The sequence below is a fragment of the Salvelinus alpinus genome, chromosome 24 (assembly GCF_045679555.1).
Source record: "Salvelinus alpinus chromosome 24, SLU_Salpinus.1, whole genome shotgun sequence".
Classification (NCBI taxonomy): Eukaryota; Metazoa; Chordata; class Actinopteri; order Salmoniformes; family Salmonidae; genus Salvelinus; species Salvelinus alpinus.
In genome coordinates, this window is record NC_092109.1 from 20,457,976 (window position 1) to 20,477,951 (window position 19,976).

The window sequence follows — 19,976 nt, forward strand, 5'->3', positions numbered from 1 at the left end:
CACAGTGTCTCCTGACCCCTCCTGTCTTAGCCTCCAGTATTTATGCTGCAGTAGTTTGTCTCGGGGGGCTAGTGTCAGTCTGTTATATCTGGAGTATTTGTCCTGTCTTATCCGTTGTCCTGTGTAAATTTAAGTATGCTCTCTCTAATTCTCTCTCTCTTTCTTTCTCTCTTTCTTTCTTTCTCTCTCTTGGAGGACCTGAGCCCTAGTACCATGCCTCAGGACTATCTGGCATGATGACTCCTTGCTGTACCCAGTCCACCTGGCCGTGCTGCTGCTCCAGTTTCAACTGTTCTGCCTAGGGCTATGGAACCCTGACCTGTTCACCGGACGTGCTACCTGTCCCAGTCCTGATGTTTTCAACTCTCTAGAGACAGCAGGAGCGGTAGAGGTGCTGACCTGTTGCACCCTCGACAACTACTATGTTTATTATTTGACCATGCTGGTCATTTATGAACATTTGAACATCTTGGCCATGTTCTGTTATAATCTCCACCCAGCACAGCCAAAAGAGGACTGGCCACCCCTCATAGCCTGGTTCCTCTCTAGGTTTCTTCCTGGGTTTTGGCCTTTCTAGGGAATTTTTCCTAGCCACCGTGCTTCTACATCTGCATTGCTTGCTGTTTGGGGTTTTAGGCTGGGTTTCTGTACAGCACTTTGAGATATCAGCTGATGTAAGAAGGGCTATATAAATACATTTGAAATCAGATTTGATTCAACTCAACCAGCTTCATGAAGTAGTCACCTGGAATGCATTTCAATTAACAGGTGTGCTTTGTTAAAAGTTCATTTGTGGAATTTATTTCCTTCTTAAACAGGTCAACATTCACAAAGCCACGGGGCCAAACGGATTAACAGTACGTATACTCAAAGCATGAGGTGACTAACTGGCAAGTGTCTTCACTGACATTTTCAACCTCTCCCTGACCGAGTATGTAATACCTACATGTTTCAAACAGATCAGAAAGTATCTGTGCCCAAGAAAGCGAAGGTAACCTGCCTAAATTATTACCTCCCTGTAGCACTCACGTCTGTAGCCTTGATGTGCTTTGAAAGTCTTGCAAAGGCTCACATCAAAACATCATGCAGGAATCCCTAGACCCACTCCAATTCGCATACCGCCCCAAGAGAAACACAGATGACGCAATCGCACTCCACGCTGCCCTTTCCCACCTGGACAAAAGGAACGTCTATGCGAGAATGCTGTTCATTGACTACAGCTCAGCGTTTAACACCATAGTGCCCACAAAGCTCATCACTAAGCTAAGGACCCTGGTACTAAGCACCTCCATCTGCAACTGGATCCTTGTCTTCCTGATGGGACCCCCCCAGGTGGTAAGGGTAGGCAACAACACATCTGCCACGCTGATCCTCAACACTGGGACCCCTCAGGGGTGCATGCTTAATCCCCTCCTGTACTTCCTGTTCACCCACGACTAAGTGGCCAAGAACGACTCCAACCCCATCATTAAGTTTGCTGACGACACAACAGTGGTAGGCCTGATCACCGACAACGATGAGACAGCCTATAGGGAGGAGGTTAGAGACCTGGCATTGCGGTGCCAGGACAACAACCTCTCCCTCAATGTGAGCAAGACATAGGAGCTGATCGTGGACTATAGGAACCAGAGGGCCGAACAGGTCCCAATTAACATCGGCAGGATTGAAGTGGAGCGGGTCGAGAGTTCCTTGGTGTCCACATCACCAACAAACTATCATGGTCCAAACACACCAAGACAGTCATGAAGAGAGCACTACAAAACCGTTCCTCCTCAGCAGACTGAAAATATTTGGCATGGGTCCCCAGATCCTCAAAAAGTTCTACAGCTGTACCATCAAGAGCATCCTGACCGGTTGCATCCCCACCTGGTATGGCAACTGCTCTGCATCTGACCATATGGCGCTACAGAGGGTAGTGCGTACGGCCCAGTACATCACTGGGGCCAAGCTTTCTGACATCCAGGACCTATATGCCAGGTGGTGTCAGAGAAAGGCAAAAAAAAAAAGTTCTAGACTATTCTCTCTGCTACCGCACTGCAAAGGTTTCCGGAGTGCATTGTCTCCTTAACAGCTTCTTACCCCAAGCCATAAGACTGCTGAACAATTCATCAAATGGCCACCCAGACTATTCACATTTGACCACTGCCTCAAGCCTAGCTAGCTACTGGCTGCTGGCCAAATTAGCTAAAGTTCTTGATTCTAGTTGTGATAAATAAAACATCTTATTGGCCATTCACTTTAGTGTTAACTTCTTTGAGGTATATTCTGAGCAGCTTCTCACATCTTTGTTTCTCCAGTTGTCAGTTTCACCACACATCATTTACACACTCATTTGTGGCACCCAAATTCAAAACTGCCAGAAAATATGTGATTATTGTTGCTAGGCTACAAATTACAGTGCTTTTAGCTTGTGGTTTGCTTAAGTGATAATGCCCGAGAAGCCGGTGTTTGGAGGATATATTGGCACGGGTGTTTGTCAGGGGCCTGGCAAACCATGCCAATATATCCTCCAAACACCGGCTTCGAGGGCATTGTCACTTTTATACAACAGGTTACCATCATATTCAAATAATGATTGACATTTTCAATTAAAAAGTTATTTCATCCTTCCACAAGATATAGTCCCGACACAAATCTAGGGTTGCTACCCAAGCCGGCCGGTCGTATGTTCTATCGGTTCGGTTTCCAGAGACGCGACCCAGTCGTTCAGTCTTTTTGTTTTGTATCTATGGTCACAACCCAGTCGTTCGTTCTCAGTGTTCCATTGAAATACTAGCTGGCAACGTTCTTATCCCTTGCCTGCTAGCTAGCCAACTACGGCTTATTTATAGTCGCGTCAAAAAGTGCAGCCAGAATAACAGCAAAGTAGCTGGATTTGCATTTGTTTAAGCTGTTTTCTATTGACATTTATTTGGAGACATCCATAACAATGAGTTAATGAGGCACAATTTTGCCTGGCATAGAAAATGTGCTCACTGGTCAGGACACTGTTGTTCACAGGAGCAAGCTAACACAATCACTTCAAACTGAAGCTGGAAAGATTGCACTCTTCCCTCTTCCCTCTATTTCCTTTTGCTTTAAAGTTCCAGTTTTCACCCCACCCAGTAGGTGGTGGCAATGCACCATTAAAGTATGTAGTCTGCTGTAAAACCCCACCAAAGAACAAGGTATTCAAATCACAGTGTTTCTAATCCCAGTAGGGCCGAAGCCAAGAAACGTGAAATCGATCGATCCCCGTCAGGGGAGGAGCTGATTTGTTGTAAATGACGATAAAGCATTCATATGATGACTATAACAATTGTTGGCAACTTCAATTCTTTCACATTTACCAATTTAAAGTATATTTCAACACTGTCTGCTCAGGAAAATTTGCCGAACTGCTAAACTTGGAACCAATCGCACTCCCGTACATACTGTACCCCTCTTGATGAAGGCAGGCAATGGCCTGCTTCTATCTATGATGTAAACACAGCGTCTTGTGAAGAACGCAATCTGCTGTCTGATGAAGAGGAACAGATATAGCTAGCTCCCAAAGACTGAAATAAAATACATATGTTTTCTTAAAATGTGCAGCATGCGATATGAATTGTCTTGATCGTATGAAGAGGTAACTAACTCCATTGACCATTTAGACAATTTATTGAAAGCTAGCCAATGTTACAGTTTGACAAGCCTAGCCAGCTACTGTAAATATCAATTTGTGATTCATTAACAAGCTCTCTGTCAGTGAATTACATTTTTTAATCATGTTTTGGCATGATTATGTGTTATTTCTAGTAACTAGCTGCATGCTTAAAAAGACATTCAATCATATACTTTGCATAAAAACCCAAATAAAAGCATGTAGATTGAAAGATTGTGTGTGTGATGTTTGCTAAAATGGAGGTTTAAAAACGACAGCTACATATGCATATTAGCTAACACATATGGCATAGCCTACACATATAGCATACCGTGCAATACAATCTTCTCTAAAAAAAGATAACCAGAGTATGATGAGTTCTCTTATAGCAGCTGCCCAATACTATGGTGGGCATGCATAATGTTGGATGCGTTGGAAAATAACGTATGCAGAACAATAAAGAGCATATAGATTATAGAAAAAGCAGATGGGAAATGAATGTTTGAGTTTCAAATACTAAATGTTCTGTGAATGTGGGTATATTTAAGTGGTTTAAATTATTAACTTTCCTACTGACCTAAAAGTTGATGGTGCCAATCCATTCATTATTCTACTAACTATGACTGAGTGTGAGACATGTTTTCCATAATGTACGTTTCATGCATATACAGTGCCTTCGGAAAGTATTCAGACCCCTTGACTTTTTCCACATTTTGTTACGTTACAGCCTTAATCTAAAATGTATGAAATTGTTTTTTTCCCTCATCAATCTACACACAATACACAATAATGAAAATAACGCAAAAACAATATTTCATTTACATAAGTAGTGGTTGTGGTGCAGACCATTTACTCAGTACTTTCTTGAAGCACCTTTGGCAGCGATTACAGCATTGTGTCTTGGGTATGACGACACAAGCTTGGCACACCTGTATTTGGGGAATTTCTCCCATTCTTCTCTGCAGATCCTCTCAAGTTCTGTCAGGTTGGATGAGGAGCAGTGCTGCACAGCTATTTTCAGGTCTCTCCAGAGATGTTCGATCATGTTCAAGTCCAGGATCTGGCTGGGCCACTCAAGGATGTACAGAGACTTGTCCCAAATCCACTCCTGCATTGTCTTGGCTGTGTGCTTCGGGTCATTATCCTTTTGGAAGGTCAACATTCGCCCCAGTCTGAGGTCCTAAGTGCTCTGGAGTAGGTTTTCATCAACCATCTTTCTGTACGGTTTCAGAAATGAATACACCCCAGGACTACTACAGTAGTTACCTGTGCTATTTAAGATTAAAGAGGCCAATTTTTTTCTTTTATGAGCAAGGCCTTATTTTTTATTACAGCATTTTGGATGACTGTCATTCATATTCCATTGACCCAGCTCAATGTAACATCCATAGATTTAGGCTACTACATGATACTCAAATTTTCCCTAAACCCATCATGAGGTTGCTACAACCTAGCCTACAAATTAAAGTTTATAATGTAGGTGTACAGGTCGAGAGACAAATTTAAGTAATCAAGGTGTCAGAAAGTGGCGCATTCAATACCGCCTTGCACACTCTTGCCGACATATACAGTAGCTGATCTGGGGTGTAATCATTATTCCAAACAGTAACTAAAACAAGAATTTCTATTGGACAATTTTAGGTAGGTCCATCCGTGTTTTGTTTAAGAATTTAAGCACTTTCTTAGCAGCCACATACAGTACAGCATCGTCACTCTGCTAGTTGTGTAATTACTTTTTGCATCTACATGCTCTCGTCCTCTCACCTTTTCCCTTCACTTCAGTGCAAAACACAACAGCTGTCTGTGACCAGGCGAAAAAAACTCTCCAAGCCAAACCTTCATACCATTACCGCTAACCGCTACACAGCCTACATCATTGTCACCATATTGGCTAATGTCATAGTCAACATAGCTCCTTGAACTAATGTGTCAGTAAACCTACAATCCAATCCATGTGTTCAATCATGCAGTACAGTGTACAGCAAGCAGTTTAGCAGTTACACAGGCGGGCCCCAGTGGCAAAATCAAATGCTTACCTTGAGTTGGAAGAGTTGCAGTGTTAGATAGCCTTAGCCAGCTATCTAACATTAATAGCATTCCTCTTTGTTTATGTCAGGTTGTTGAGTAGGCTAAATTAGCTGCAGTATGTAGCTAAGTAAGTGGAAGGGAAACTAAGAAGGAGAAGAAAATATAATGACATTTAGCTATCCCCTTCTCTTTGCTGCTTCTCCTTAATTTGTAAAGAAATAGATGTTTTCGTCTTTCTCTATCTTTAGAGTCAACTACTCACCACACTTTATGGACTGCAGAGCTCGCAAGCTGTAGCTTATGCTTTAGTACTAGATTCATTCTCTGATCATTTGATTGGCTGGACAACATGTTAGTTCATGCTGCAAGAGCTCTGATAGGTTGGAGGATGTCCTCTGGAAGTCATAATTGTGTAAGTCCAAGGGGGGGAGAACCATGAGCCTCCTAGGTTTTGTATTGAAGTCCATATACCCAGAGGAGGACGGGAAATAGCTGTCCTCTGGCTACACCTGGTGCTACCCTAAAATCAAATAAAATGTTATTTTTCACATGATTCAGGTGTAGACTAACAGTGAAATATTTACTTACGGGCCCTTCCCAATGATGCAGAGGGAAAGAAATTTGATAAATAATAGAAAAGTAATAACAAGTAATAATAAATGCACAGTGAGTAACAATATCATGCTATGTATACAGGGTACCAGTACAGAGTCGATGTGCAGGGGTAAAAGGTAATTGAGGTAGATGTACATACAGTGCCGTTGGAAAGTATTCATACGCCTTGACTTTTTCCACCTTTTGTTACATTACAGCCTTATTCTAAAATTGAAGGTCCCCAAAAACACAGTGGCCTCCATCATTCTTAAATGGAAGAAGTTTGGAACCACTAAGACTTTTCCTAGAGCTGGCTGCCTGGCCAAACTGAGAAATAGGAGGAGAAGGTCCTTGGTCAGTGAGGTAACCAAGAACCCGATGGTCACTCTGACAGAGTTCTAGCGTTCCTCTGTGGAGATGGATGTCCTTCTGGAAGGTTCTTCCATCTCTGCAGCACTCCACCAATCAAGCCTTTATTGTAGAGTGGCCAGACAGAAACCACTACTCAGTAAAAGGCACATGACAGCCAGCTTGAAGTTTGCCAAAAGGCATTTAAAGACTCTCAGAACATGAGAAACAAGATTCTCTGTTTTGATGAAACCAAGATTGAACTCTTTGGCCTGCATGCCAAGCGTCACGTCTGGAGGAAACCTGGCACCATCACTACGGTGAAGCATGGTGGTGACAGCATCATGCTGTGGGGATGTTTTTCAGCGGCAGGGACTGGGAGACCAGTCAGGATCGAGGCAAAGATGAATGTAGCAAAGTACAAAGATCATTGATGAAAACCTGCTCCAGAGCTCTTAGGACCTCAGTCTGGGGCAAAGCTTCACCTTCCAACAAGACATCGACCCTAAGCACACAGCCAAGACAATGCAGGAGTGGCTTCGGGACAAGTCTCTGAAAATCCTTGAGTGGCCCAGCCAGAGCCTGGACTTGAACCCGATCTCTGGAGAGACTCCCCAAATACAGGTGTGCCAAGTTTGCAGAGTCATACCCAAGAAGACTTGAGGCTGTAAACGCTGCCAAAGGTGCTTCTGCAAAGTACTGAGTAAAGGGTCTAAGTACTTATGTAAATGGGATATTTAATTATATATTTTTAAAATAAATTTGCAATTTGTTTTCTAAAAACCTGATTCTTCTTTGTCATTATGGGGTATTGTGCGTAGATTGATGATTTGGTGAAAAACGATTTAAACAAATTTAGAATAAGGCTGTAACGTAACAAAATGTGGAAAAAGTCAAGGGGTCTGAATACTTTCCGGATGCACTGTATAACTAGGAATAAAGTGACTAGGCAACAGGATAGATGATAAACAGTAGCAGCAGCATATGTGATGAGTCAAAGTCCGTGCTAAAAGGGTCAATGCAGGTAGTCTGGGTAGCTATTTGGTTAACTATTCAACTAAATATTTAGCAGTCTCATGCCTTGGGGGTAGAAGGTGTTCAGGGTCCTGTTGGTTCCAGACTTGGTGCATCGGTACCACTTTCCGTACAGTAGCAGAGAGAACAAACAGTCTATGACATGGGTGGCTGGATTCAAAACATGTGTAGGGCCACCCCCTGGTATATAAGTCCTGGGTGGCAGGATGGTAAGTTGGTGGTTGAAGATATCTCTCTAGTGGTGTGGGGGCTGTGCTTTGGCAAAGTGGGTGGGGTTATATCCTGCCTGTTTGGCTCTGTCCGGGGGTATCGTTGGACAGGGCCACAGTGTCTCCCGATCCCTCCTGTCTTAGCCTCCAGTATTTATGCTGCAATAGTTTATGTGTCGGGGGGCTAGGGTCAGTCTGTTATATCTGGAGTATTTCTCCTGTCTTATCCAGTGTCCTGTGTGAATTTAAGTATGCTCTCTCTAAATCTTTCTCTCTTTCTTTCTTTCTTTCTTTCTTTCTTTCTTTCTTTCTTTCTTTCTTTCTTTCTTTCTCTCTCGGAGGACCTGAGCCCTAGGACCATGCCTCAGGACTACCTGGCCTGATGACTCCTTGCTGTCCCCAGTCCACCTAGTTGTGCTGCTGCTCCAGTTTCAACTGTTCTGCCTGCGGCTATGGAACCCTGACCTCTTCACCGGACGTGCTACTTGTCCCAGACCTGCTGTTTTCAACTCTCTAGAGACAGCAGGAGCGGTAGAGATATTCTGAATGATCGGCTGAAGCAGGTGCCGATCTGAATGATCGGCACTTGCATTGCTTGCTGCTTGGGGTTTTAGGCTGGGTTTCTGTACAGCACTTTGTGACATCAGCTGATGTAAGAAAGGCTTGAAAATACATTTGATTAATGGTGCATTTGTATAACTCTTTATCTTAGGGCCAAATCTTTTCAGCCTGCTAAGGGGGAAGAGGCATTGTCGTGCCCTCTTCATGACTGTGTGTGGACCATGATAGATCTTCAGTGATGTGGACTTTCGACCCGGTCCACTACAGCCCTGTCGATGTGAATGGGGGCATGCTTGACCCTCCGTTTCCTGTAGTCCACGATTAGCTCTTTTGTCTTACTGACGTTGAGGGAGAGGTTGTCTCTGACCTCTTCCCTATAGGCTGTCTCATCGTCGTCGGTGATCAGGACTACCACCATCATGGCGTCAGCAAACATAATGATAGTGTTGGAGTCATGCGCAGCCACGCAGTCATTGGCGAACTTGGGAGTACAGGAGGGGACTGAGCACACACCTCTGATGGGCCCATGTTGAGTGTGTTGAGTATGGTGGAGGTATTGTTGCCTACCCTCAACACCTGGAGGCGGCCCGTCAGGATGTCCAGTATCCAGTTGCAGAGGGGGGTGCTCTGTCCCAGGGTCCTAAGCTTAGTGATGAGCTTGGAGGGCCCTATGGTGTTGAACGCTGAGCTGTAGTCAATGAAGAGTATTCTCACATACAGTGCCTTGTGAAAGTATTCACCCTCTTGGCATTTTTCCTATTTTGCTTTCTTACAACCTGGAATTAAAATTGATTTTTGGGGGGTTTATATCAGATGCAAAATATTTTTTATTGTGAACAAACAAGAAAAAAAAAACAGAACTTGAGTGTGCATAACTATTCACCATCCCAAAGTTAATACTTTGTAGAGCCACCTTTTGCAGCAATTACAGCTTCAAATCTCTTGGGGTATGTCTCTATAAGCTTGGCACATCTAGCCACTGGGATTTTTGCCCATTCTTCAAGGCAAAACTGCTCCAGCTCCTTCAAGTTGGATGGGTTACGCTGGTGTACAGCAATCTTTAAGTCATACCAAAGATTCTCAATTGGATTGAGGTCTGGGCTTTGACTAGGCCATTCAAAGACATCTAATTGTTTTCCCTTCAACCACCCGAGTGTTGCTTTAGCAGTATGCTTAAGTTTTCTTTTCTTTGAGCAATGGCTTTTTTCTGGACACTCTTCTGTAAAGCCCAGCTCTGTGGAGTGTACGGCTTAAAGTGGTCCTATGGACAGATACTCCAATCTCCACTGTGGAGCTTTGCAGCGCCTTCAGGGTTATCTTTTGTCTCTTTGTTGCCTCTCTGATTAATTCCCTCCTTGCCTGGTCTATAAGTTTTGGTGGGCTCTTGGCAGGTTTGTTGTGGTGCCATATTCTTTCCATTTTTTAATAATGGATTTAATGGTACTCCATGGGATGTTCAATTTTTTTTAAAATTATTGTTATAACCCAACCCTGATCTGATCTGTACTTCTCCACAACTTTGTCCCTGACCTGTTTGGAGAGTTCCTTGGTCTTCATTGTGCCGCTTGCTTGGTGGTGCCCCTTGCTTAGTGGTGTTTCAGAACAGGTATATATACAGATCATGTGACAGATCACGTGACACTTAGATGGCACACAGGTGGACTTTATTTCACTAATTATGTGACTTCTGAAGGTAATTGGTTGCACCAGGTTTAGGTGATTCATAGCAAAGGGGGTGAATACATATGCACGCACCACTTTTTTTTCTTTGACATTTTTGAAACAAGTAATTTTTTTCATTTCACTCACCAATTTACAACTATTTTATGTATGTCCATTCCATGAAATCCAAATAAAAATCCACTTAAATTACAGGTTGTAATGCAACAAAATAGGAAAACACCAAGGGGGTTGAATACTTTTTCAAGGCACTGTAAGGGTTCCTCTTGTCCAGGTGGGGGAGGCAGTGTGGATCTGTTGAGGCAGTATGCGAATTGGAGTGAGTCCAGGGTGACCAGCCTTTTAAAGCATTTCCTGGCTACAGATGTGGGTGTTACGGGGCAACAGACATTTAGAGAGGTTACCTTTGTGTTCTTGGGCACAGGGGCTATGGTGGTCCGCTTGAAACATGTAGGTATTAAAGACTGGGTCAGGGAGAGGTTGAAAATATCAATGAAGACACTTGCCATCTGGTCAGCACATGCTCTGAGTACGCATCCTGGTAATCTGTCTGGCCCTGTGGTCTTGTGAATTTTTACCTGTTTAAAGGTCTGACTCACATCGGTTACAGAGTGCGTGATCACGCAGTTATCCGTAAAAGCTGGTGCTCTCACGCATGGTTCAGTGTTGCCAAGGTATTTATTGAAACATGGGGGGGGGGGGGGGATTGAGTGCAGGCCAGGGGAAGCTTGGGCAGGTTGCTGGAAATCAGGCATGGAGGCTGGAGCGACAGGTGTGGGGACAGGGTAAGCAGGTCCAGAAGTATCAAAGGGAGTGTAGAGTGGGGAATCCAGGACAGAGTAGCAGGACTGACGAAAAGTCGGACTGGAGAAAGGGACCAGAGTCATAGCGGGCAGAACTGTAGCGGAGAGGAAAACAGCATCAGGCAAGGGAAAACAGGAACAAACAACTAGAACCATGGACTGACTGGGCAGAGATTACGATCTGGCAGTGTGGAAGTGGAAGGACTGAGTGTTTGTAGAGGTCTTGATTATGGAACAGGTTGCACCTGTTGGGGATCTGCTCTGACTCCAGCACACCTGTCTCCGCCCACACAATCACACACACAGAGAGAGTGAGAGAGGGAGAGAGCACTGGGGGAGTGGCGGCAGGTCAAGGAGACACCGGATGAGCACTAGAGTGCATGGCAGGAGCAGATGTGACAGAGATGCAGCTATGCACAGCTGTCTTGCCAAACAAACACGTCTATAGGCCCACTTCAAACATGGAAAATCATGCCGCTCATTAATACAGCAACACGTTGTGATATGGCACAATACACTTCTGTGGATCAAATTCGAGCCCAATATGTAGCAATACCCAGGGGTGTCATTTGGGTTCTTGCATTGGAATTATATAGAATTCTGCTTATATCACTCTATACCGCAATAAACATAAAAGTTAAAATGCCAACACCATTGTGTGCTTTTGACCAAGAAGTGATAGGTTTTCCAATATCTCCACTGCGTTCTATCAGCACCATGGACAGTTTCCTACACACTAAAGCAAGGCCGTTGAAAACGGCTAAGTAAGGAAGTAATTTTGTCATTCCATACCCTAGAGTTTTGCTGAAATGACGCCACTGGCTATACCACCAAGATTTGGATAAAAACTAACCAGCTAGATAGTTTTTTACATTTTCAGAAGAGTTGCAGCCTCCTTAATGCTAAACACATTGGCAAGTTCTTCGTCTTTTCGGAGAGTATATTTCATCATAGATAGAAAAAGTCCACTGACTCTATTGAGCCCAATGTCCTCCTCTGGTTGATGGTTTGAAACGAGGAACTCAATAATGTCCCATAGCACTTTGAACTTGTTTTTATTTCCACAGTGCAATGCATTTCAAATACTCTTTGCTTGATGCGTGCCTAGCGAATTGTTTGGTACTATCAATAGCATGCTTCCAATTAGAATACCCATCTTGGGTGCAAGCCTTGTCTGCATTAACATTGGACCTAACACAGAACTTTCGGCATGAGAAATAAAATGCTGCATCTGCAGTAACCGAGTGTTCGAGCCATTCTCTTCCTATGAACCAGCTGGGGTAGGATTCTAGGCTAACCTGGGCTGGCTCCTCTGTTCCAAGATCATCAAGAACAGTTGGAGGTGGAGGGGGCTGTGGAGCCATTATCCTGGTGGCGCTGGACTTGGTGGTGGCCTCAGCAGTGGTGTAAAGTACTAAAATAAAAATACTTTAAAGTACTACTTAAGTAGTTTTTGGGGTATCTGTACTTTACTTCACTATTTATATTTTTTACAACTTTTAATTTTACTCCAGTACATTCCTAAAGAAAATAATTTTCCCTGACACCCAAAAGTACTTTTTACATTTTTATTACTTAGCAGAACAGGAAATGGTCTAATTCACACACTTAAAGAGTAAATCCCTGGTCATATGTACTGCATCTGATCTGGCGGACTCAATAAACACAAATGCTTTGTTTGTAAATTATGTCTGAGTATTGGAGTGTGCCCCTGACTATCCGTCAATTTAAAGACAAAACAATTGTGTCATCTGATTGCTTAATATAAGGAATTTGAAATGATTTATACTTTTACTTTTAATACTTAAGTATATTTTAGAAATTACATTTACTTTTGATACTTACAGTTGAAGTCGGATGTTTACATACACCTTAGCCAAAAACATTTAAACTCAGTTTTTCACAATTCCTGACATTTAATCCCAGTAAGAATCCCCTGTTTTAGGTCAGTTAGGATCACCACTTTATTTTAAGAATGTGAAATGTCAGAATAATAGTAGAGAGAATTATCAGCTTTTATTTCTTTCATCACATTCCCAGTGGGTCAGAAGTTTACATACACTCAATTCGTATTTGGTAGCATTGCCTTTAAATTGTTTAACTGGGGTCAAACGTTTCGGGGAGCCTTCCACAACCTTCCCACAATAAGTTGGGTGAATTTTGGCCCATTCCTCCTGACAGAGCTGGTGTAACTGAGTCAGGTTTGTAGGCCTCCTTGCTTGCACACACTTTTTCAGTTCTGCCCACAAATTTTCTATCGGATTGAGGTCAGGGCTTTGTGATGGCCACTCCAGTACTTTGACTTTGTTGTCCTTAAGCCATTTTGCCACAACTTTGGAAGTATGCATGGGGTCATTGTCCATTTGGAAGACCCATTTGGAAGACCCATTTGCGACCAAGCTTTAACTTCCTGACTGATGTCCTGAGATGTTGTTTCAATATGCCATCTATTTTGTGAAGTGCACCAGTCCCTCTTGCAGCAAAGCACCCCCACAACATGATGCTGCCACCCCCGTGCTTCACAGTTGGGATGGTGTTCTTCGACTTGCAAGCCTCCCCCTTTTTCCTCCAAGCATAACAATGGTCATTATGGCCAAACAGTTCTATTTTTGTTTCATCAGACCAGAGGACATTTCTCCAAAAAGTACGATCTTTGTCCCCATGTGCAGTTGCAAACCGTAGTCTGGCTTTTTTATGGCGGTTTTGGAGCAGTGGTTTCTTCCTTTCTGAGCGGCCTTTCAGGTTATGTCGATATAGGACTCGTTTTACTGTGGATATAGATATTTTGTACCTGTTTCCTCCAGCATCTTTACAAGGTCCTTTGCTGTTGTTCTGGGATTGATTTGCACAGAGGGTGCTCCCTCTGCTGTTTCCTGAAGTCCACAATCATCTCCTTTGTTTTGTTGACGTTGAGTGTGAGGTTATTTTCCTGACACCACAGTCCGAGGGCCCTCACCTCCTCCCTGTAGGCCGTCTCGTCGTTGTTGGTAATCAAGCCTACCACTGTAGTGTCGTCCGCAAACTTGATGATTGAGTTGGAGGCGTGCATGGCCACGCAGTCGTGGGTGAACAGGGAGTACAGGAGAGGGCTCAGAATGCACCCTTGTGGGGCCCCAGTGTTGAGGATCAGCGGGGTGGAGATGTTGTTACCTACCCTCACCACCTGGGGGCGGCCCATCAGGAAGTCCAGGACCCAGTTGCACAGGGTGGGGTCGAGACCCAGGGTCTCGAGCTTGATGACGAGTTTGGAGGGTACTATTGTGTTAAATGCTGAGCTGTAGTCGATGAACAGCATTCTCACATAGGTATTCCTCTTGTCCAGATGGGTTAGGGCAGTGTGCAGTATGGTTGCGATTGCGTCGTCTGTGGACCTATTGGGTCGGTAAGCAAACTGAAGTGGGTCTAGGGTGTCAGGTAGGGTGGAGGTGATATGGTCCTTGACTAGTCTCTCAAAGCACTTCATGATGACGGAAGTGAGTGCTACGGGGCGGTAGTCGTTTAGCTCGGTTACCTTAGCTTTCTTGGGAACAGGAACAATGGTGGCCCTCTTGAAGCATGTGGGAACAGCAGACTGGGATAAGGATTGATTGAATATGTCCTTAAACACACCAGCCAGCTGGTCTGCGCATGCTCTGAGGACGCGGCTGGGAATGCCGTCTGGGCCTGCAGCCTTGCGAGGGTTAACACGTTTAAATGTTTTACTCACCTCGGCTGCAGTGAAGGAGAGCCCGCAGGTTTTGGTAGCGGGCCGTGTCAGTGGCACTGTATTGTCCTCAAAGTGAGGGATAAAGTTATTTAGTCTGTCTGGGAGCAAGACATCCTGGTCCGCGACGGGGCTGGTTTTCTTTTTGTAATCCGTGATTGACTGTAGACCCTGCCACATACCTCTTGTGTCTGAGCTGTTGAATTGCGACTCTATTTTGTCTCTATACTGGCACTTAGCTTGTTTGATTACCTTGCGGAGGGAATAGCTACACTGTTTGTATTCGGTCATGTTTCCGGTCACCTTGCCCTGGTTAAAAGCAGTGGTTCGCGCTTTCAGTTTCACGCGAATGCTGCCATCAATCCACGGTTTCTGGTTTGCGAATGTTTTAATCGTTGCTGTGGGTACGACATCGTCAATGCACTTTCTAATGAACTCGCTCACCGAATCAGCGTATTCGTCAATGTTGTTGTTGGACGCAATGCGGAACATATCCCAATCCACGTGATTGAAGCAGTCTTGAAGAGTGGAATCAGATTGGTCGGACCAGCGTTGAATAGACCAGTGAAGCGGAGATACAGATTTTGCGCCAACCTGTCACTCAATCATTCAAACAATCATATTTGTATCGGGACATAAAACTAAAACTGAAGGGGCTAAGCTGCCTTTTGCCCCCTCGTGGAGCCAGGCCCAACACATATATGCATATTGGCCTATATACACTGAGTGTACAAAACATTATGGACACCTGCCCTTTCCATGACTTATACTGACCACGTAAATCCAGGTGAAATCTATGATCCCTTATTGATGTCACTTGTTAAATCCACTTCAACCAGTGTAGATGATGGGGAGGAGACAGGTTAAATAATTATTTTTAAGCCTTGAGACAATTTAGACATGGATTGTGTATGTGTGCCATTCAGAATGTGAATGGACAAGACAAAATATTTAAGTGCCTTTGAACGGGGTATGGTAGTAGATGCCAGGCGCACCGGTATGTGTCAAGAACTGCAACACTGCTGGGTTTTTCACCCTTAATGGTTTCCTTTGTGTATCAAGAATGGTCCACCACCCAAAGGACATTCAGCCAACTTGACACAACTGTGGGAAGCATTGGAGTCAACATGGATTAGCATCCCTGTGGAACGCCTTCGACACCTTGTAGAGTCCATGCCCCAACAAATTGAGGCGGTTCTTAATGTTTTGTGTACACAGTGTATCTATAATTCAGACACAGCAAAAACATTTATTGAAATTAAATATATTATACTGAACAAAAATATAAATTCAACATGTAAAGTGTTGGTCCCATTTTTCATGAGCTGAAATAAAATATTTTCCATATGCACAAAACGCTTATTCCGCTCAAATTTTGTGCACAAATTTGTTTACATCCCTGTTAGTGAGCATTTCTGTCTGTAATAAAGCCCTTTTATGGGGGAAAACTCATTCAGATTGTCTGGGCCTGGCTCCACAGTGGGTGGACCTGGCTCACAAGTGGTGGGCCTGTGCCTTCCCAGGCCCACCCATGGTTGCACCCCTGCCCAGTCATGTAAAATACATAGATTAGGGCCTAATTCATTTATTTCAATTGACTGATTTCCTTCTATGAACTGTAACTCAGTAAAATCTTTCAAATTGTTGCATTTATATTTTTGTTCAGTATACAATATATGTATACATATGAGTGGGAAAAAATATACAACATAATATCATCAGTGTTGTTGGATTGATTTATATATTATTTGGAAATACATGGACAAAGGGTACAAATTACATAACGTTTATAATGGTCAACATAATTTCTAATAATTTGTGTCATCATGAAGTTGTTACTTTGTTTCAACTCCTATACAACTTCCATAATATTAGATCCGGGAATTTTATTCTGTATGATTTATAGTTTCTTTATTTCCCTGCGCAACTTTACTGTCGTTCGACCTTTTTTTTCACTCTGCCCAGAATAATTTTGATATAACTAGCAGGCGTTGCAATTTCGGAATCTGTCCTTGTATGATGGCGGACGAAAATTTCCACTGGAGAAACCGCAACGCATAGCCTACTCTGAATACGGAAAAAAATGAAAAAATAAAACTAATAAACAGAGCCCGGACGGACTGTAGCCTACACCTTCGTCAAAACAATCATACAACCGGGCTCATTCCGGAAGATGTCAAGGTTGCAAGCTCGGAAATAAAGCTGTTTTAATTTTGATCATTTGAGAATGAATACCGGTAACTCATTTTATTTCAAAGCGTTATTTGTACAGTCACCTCTTGTGGATGAGGAGGATTTTGGAGCTCGAACAAGCCTACACGCATGAGCTGCATCATTTTGGGAGGTAGTCAAACCATTCTTTTTCGTTTTTTCTGATTTAGAAATCCTAAATTTAAAAAATGTGTACAGGCCGCAGTTGCTGATAGTTCACTCGACTCGCTCTTCATAATGAGTGAGGGTGTCTGTTTTCAAGCTAATGCATGTTTGGTGGGCATTATCAAAAGCAATGGTGTACTGGCTTTAGTTTCAGTCACAAATTATCTGTTGATTTTTAGACAGCGATTTCGAATAAAGTTTTCGAGTAAAACTCAGCTGTCTGCACTGGCTAATTAACCCAGTGATCGATTGTAACTGATGAATAGTAGCTTTGGAAGCGTGTTGGAAGTTAAAGCAGTGAAGGACGAGGAGGAACAGTCTGAAAACAACCTTGCAGCCAGCCATGTTTTGTGAAATTTGCTTCAATTTTCTCTCACATTCCATAATCACATCAATTGAGTCGTGACAGTGTGTGTTGTGATAAAGCGTGGGCTATTTGGTTCAATCGGTCGACATGAAGACAATGTTTCCAATTTCGAATATAATTTCTACTTCTGTTTTCGAAAACGGGGTAGGATTTTAATTCATTTTATTCTGAAATTGGCGACACCTGTCGGCTGTTATTTTGTGAAATTAAGAAATTCCAATTAATTTGTTGTTTTAAACATTTTATTGTAACCTTCGTTTTTTAAACATTTTGTAACATTCATTTTCGTTTTTAATTTCGAAGCAATTTTTGAAAAGTAAGCTGCATTGGTAGCCTATGATTACGGCCCTTGACTGTATGAACGTTTGCAGTATGAACAATCTGCTTTTTTTACTGTAGAGGATAATTGGTAGATTGCACGAGCTGCTGTTTGAGTGCATGTAAAAAGAAAAACTGTTTGATACATGTATTGATTGCAATATTGCCTCAGTCTTGAACCAGATTCGTTCTATCATTATGTGCTCTTTGATGTTGAATATGAGAAACTAGGAGTAGCCTAGGCCACAGTTTGAATCAGGGTGTGTCAACTCCCATGACGTTTAAACAAAAAGTTTGAAGTACTATATAGTTTTTGTATATTTCAATAGTGACTATGTCCTTAATTTAAATAGCTTACCAATTCGCATCATCAAACTTAAAATAAGACAATATAACTGCCTTAATTTACAGTGCAACTGTCTTACTCCATCAACCCAAGATCTTGACTGTATTAATTCATTGTTGATGTAAGCTATAGCCTCTGTTTAGAACTAATGTCAATCTAAAAGTAGACTGTTAATCTTTGTTTCCACAGTTTAGATGCATTTGAGTGTTCATATTTACCCAGCCCTATCAAGCTTTAACAAAGTGGCAGGCAGGGTCTGGCTGTTGAAAGGGTAGATTGTGGCTTTGATACTACTAACATCCTCTCTGATGTTGATGGTAATTGTGAGAAAGTGTGTTTAGTAGGCTACCGGCTACCGACATAGTAACAATCAGCCTAATGTTTAGGCTGGGTGTGCCTTTCCATAGTATTAAAGAAATAATGACATATCTAAGCTCCTAGATGTAGATTGGAAGAGAGGGTAAAGAGATGTGGCAACAGCACTGTAATGTAAGAGCTTCTGGATGTCACCCATTCTGACATTCTTATATAAGAATTCCCTTTGCAATATACAATAGACATGTGCTGTTTGACAGGTCAAGGTTGCCCATCTTGAATTTGTTTTATGTGTTTTGAGAAAGTATATAAAGCAAATTCATGTCATGGTCTGCTCGAATGATGAAATATGGTAAACAAGGAATACACCAGACTTGTGTCTAAACTTTGTAAATAAAACAAACACTGCCCAAACAAAAGGGAACAGTACAGAAAGGAGGACCAATGCAGAGGAGGACAGTCAGCACATTTTAGGAACAGGAAATACAATCATAACCAATTTCTCTGCTGTTTACATTAATCTTGTAGACACTAAACAATTTCCCGTATAGGATGGTTTGTCTATGTAAGTAGATCTGAGGGAGCCATTTTAGTTTGGTCATTTTGGCGCTGACCTTCAGAACTGGACTGTGAATTTGAAGTGTTGGTGGAAATGTTGTGCTTCGCATCCTGAACCTGAACCCTGACCTTTTCCCTCCACATTCAATCTAATAAAAAATGCTGGCTATGAATTACATTAGGAAATTCCAGGTTTTTAATTGAAGAGAATGAATGTATGAATGACAGGAAAATTATTATTAAATGTCAGAGCAGCCAGGTAATGAAAGTCATTTAGGATTTGTTTTGGTGTGAGGTTGCATTAAAGTGAAAGGCACCTTTTTATAGACCCGCAACTTGAATTGTACATTTTGATGGTGTTCTGTGCTTTATATATAGTATACGTTAATACATATTAGTTTGTGGAATGTATTCTCAAATGTTTTAAATAATAGACCTAAACTATTTACCCACCCAGGTGACAGACACTGTGGCTTGTGGGACCTTGGTAGAAGGGAGACACAGGACTGTGCAAGACAGCTGTTTGCACCTTTTTAGGCACCAAGAGGTACTTTAGGGTGTAATGGTCTGCTTGTGAACCCCAAAATATCTGCTGCCCCAATTTTAAACAAAACAACTCAATAGGTCTGTAGAGAGATGGAGAGCAAGAGAGAGCAAACCCTGTTGTCAGTTCATAACAATTAATGAAGGCTTGACCATCTTTCACTAGCTAGAACTTAGTGTCATTTACTTTTGTCTAGAGTGCAGTCCAAACTTTATGTAGGCATACCTGTGTTTTTAGGAGGCCTTGTTGCAATGTAGGTAGGTGTAATCATTCCGTCTGAGCATTTGGATGTTCTTGCTGAGAGCTACAAAAGCTTAGCAATTACAGTTGCTAGTAACTTTTTTCTTTTCTTTTCTTGTTCGTTGGCCAGGTAAATGTTGGCATCTGTCCAAATCTGCCAAACGCATCAGCAGTTACCTACCTTTATGAGCATAGTTGTCCTGATAAATCTCTGAAAATGACATCACTCGAGTTAGGGCCAGCAGGATAGTATTTCAGGTTTGGACGGCTACATGAAAGCGCTTTTGGGAGTTTGTGTATTCTGTGCATATTTCCCCCTCTACTTAAAA

At 42.6% G+C, this 19,976-nt stretch overlaps 1 protein-coding gene across 1 annotated transcript in view; it reads left to right on the forward strand.

Annotated features, from left to right (window-relative positions):
• Nucleotides 1-16,529: 16,529 nt before the first annotated feature.
• Nucleotides 16,530-19,976, forward strand: part of LOC139552306 (zinc finger protein 618-like) — a 47,769-nt gene continuing 44,322 nt past the window's right edge. Inside the window, exon 1 of the mRNA XM_071363920.1 lies at nucleotides 16,530-16,927. The gene's annotated coding sequence lies outside the window, so the exon portion shown is untranslated. The remainder of the gene's footprint in view (nucleotides 16,928-19,976) is intronic.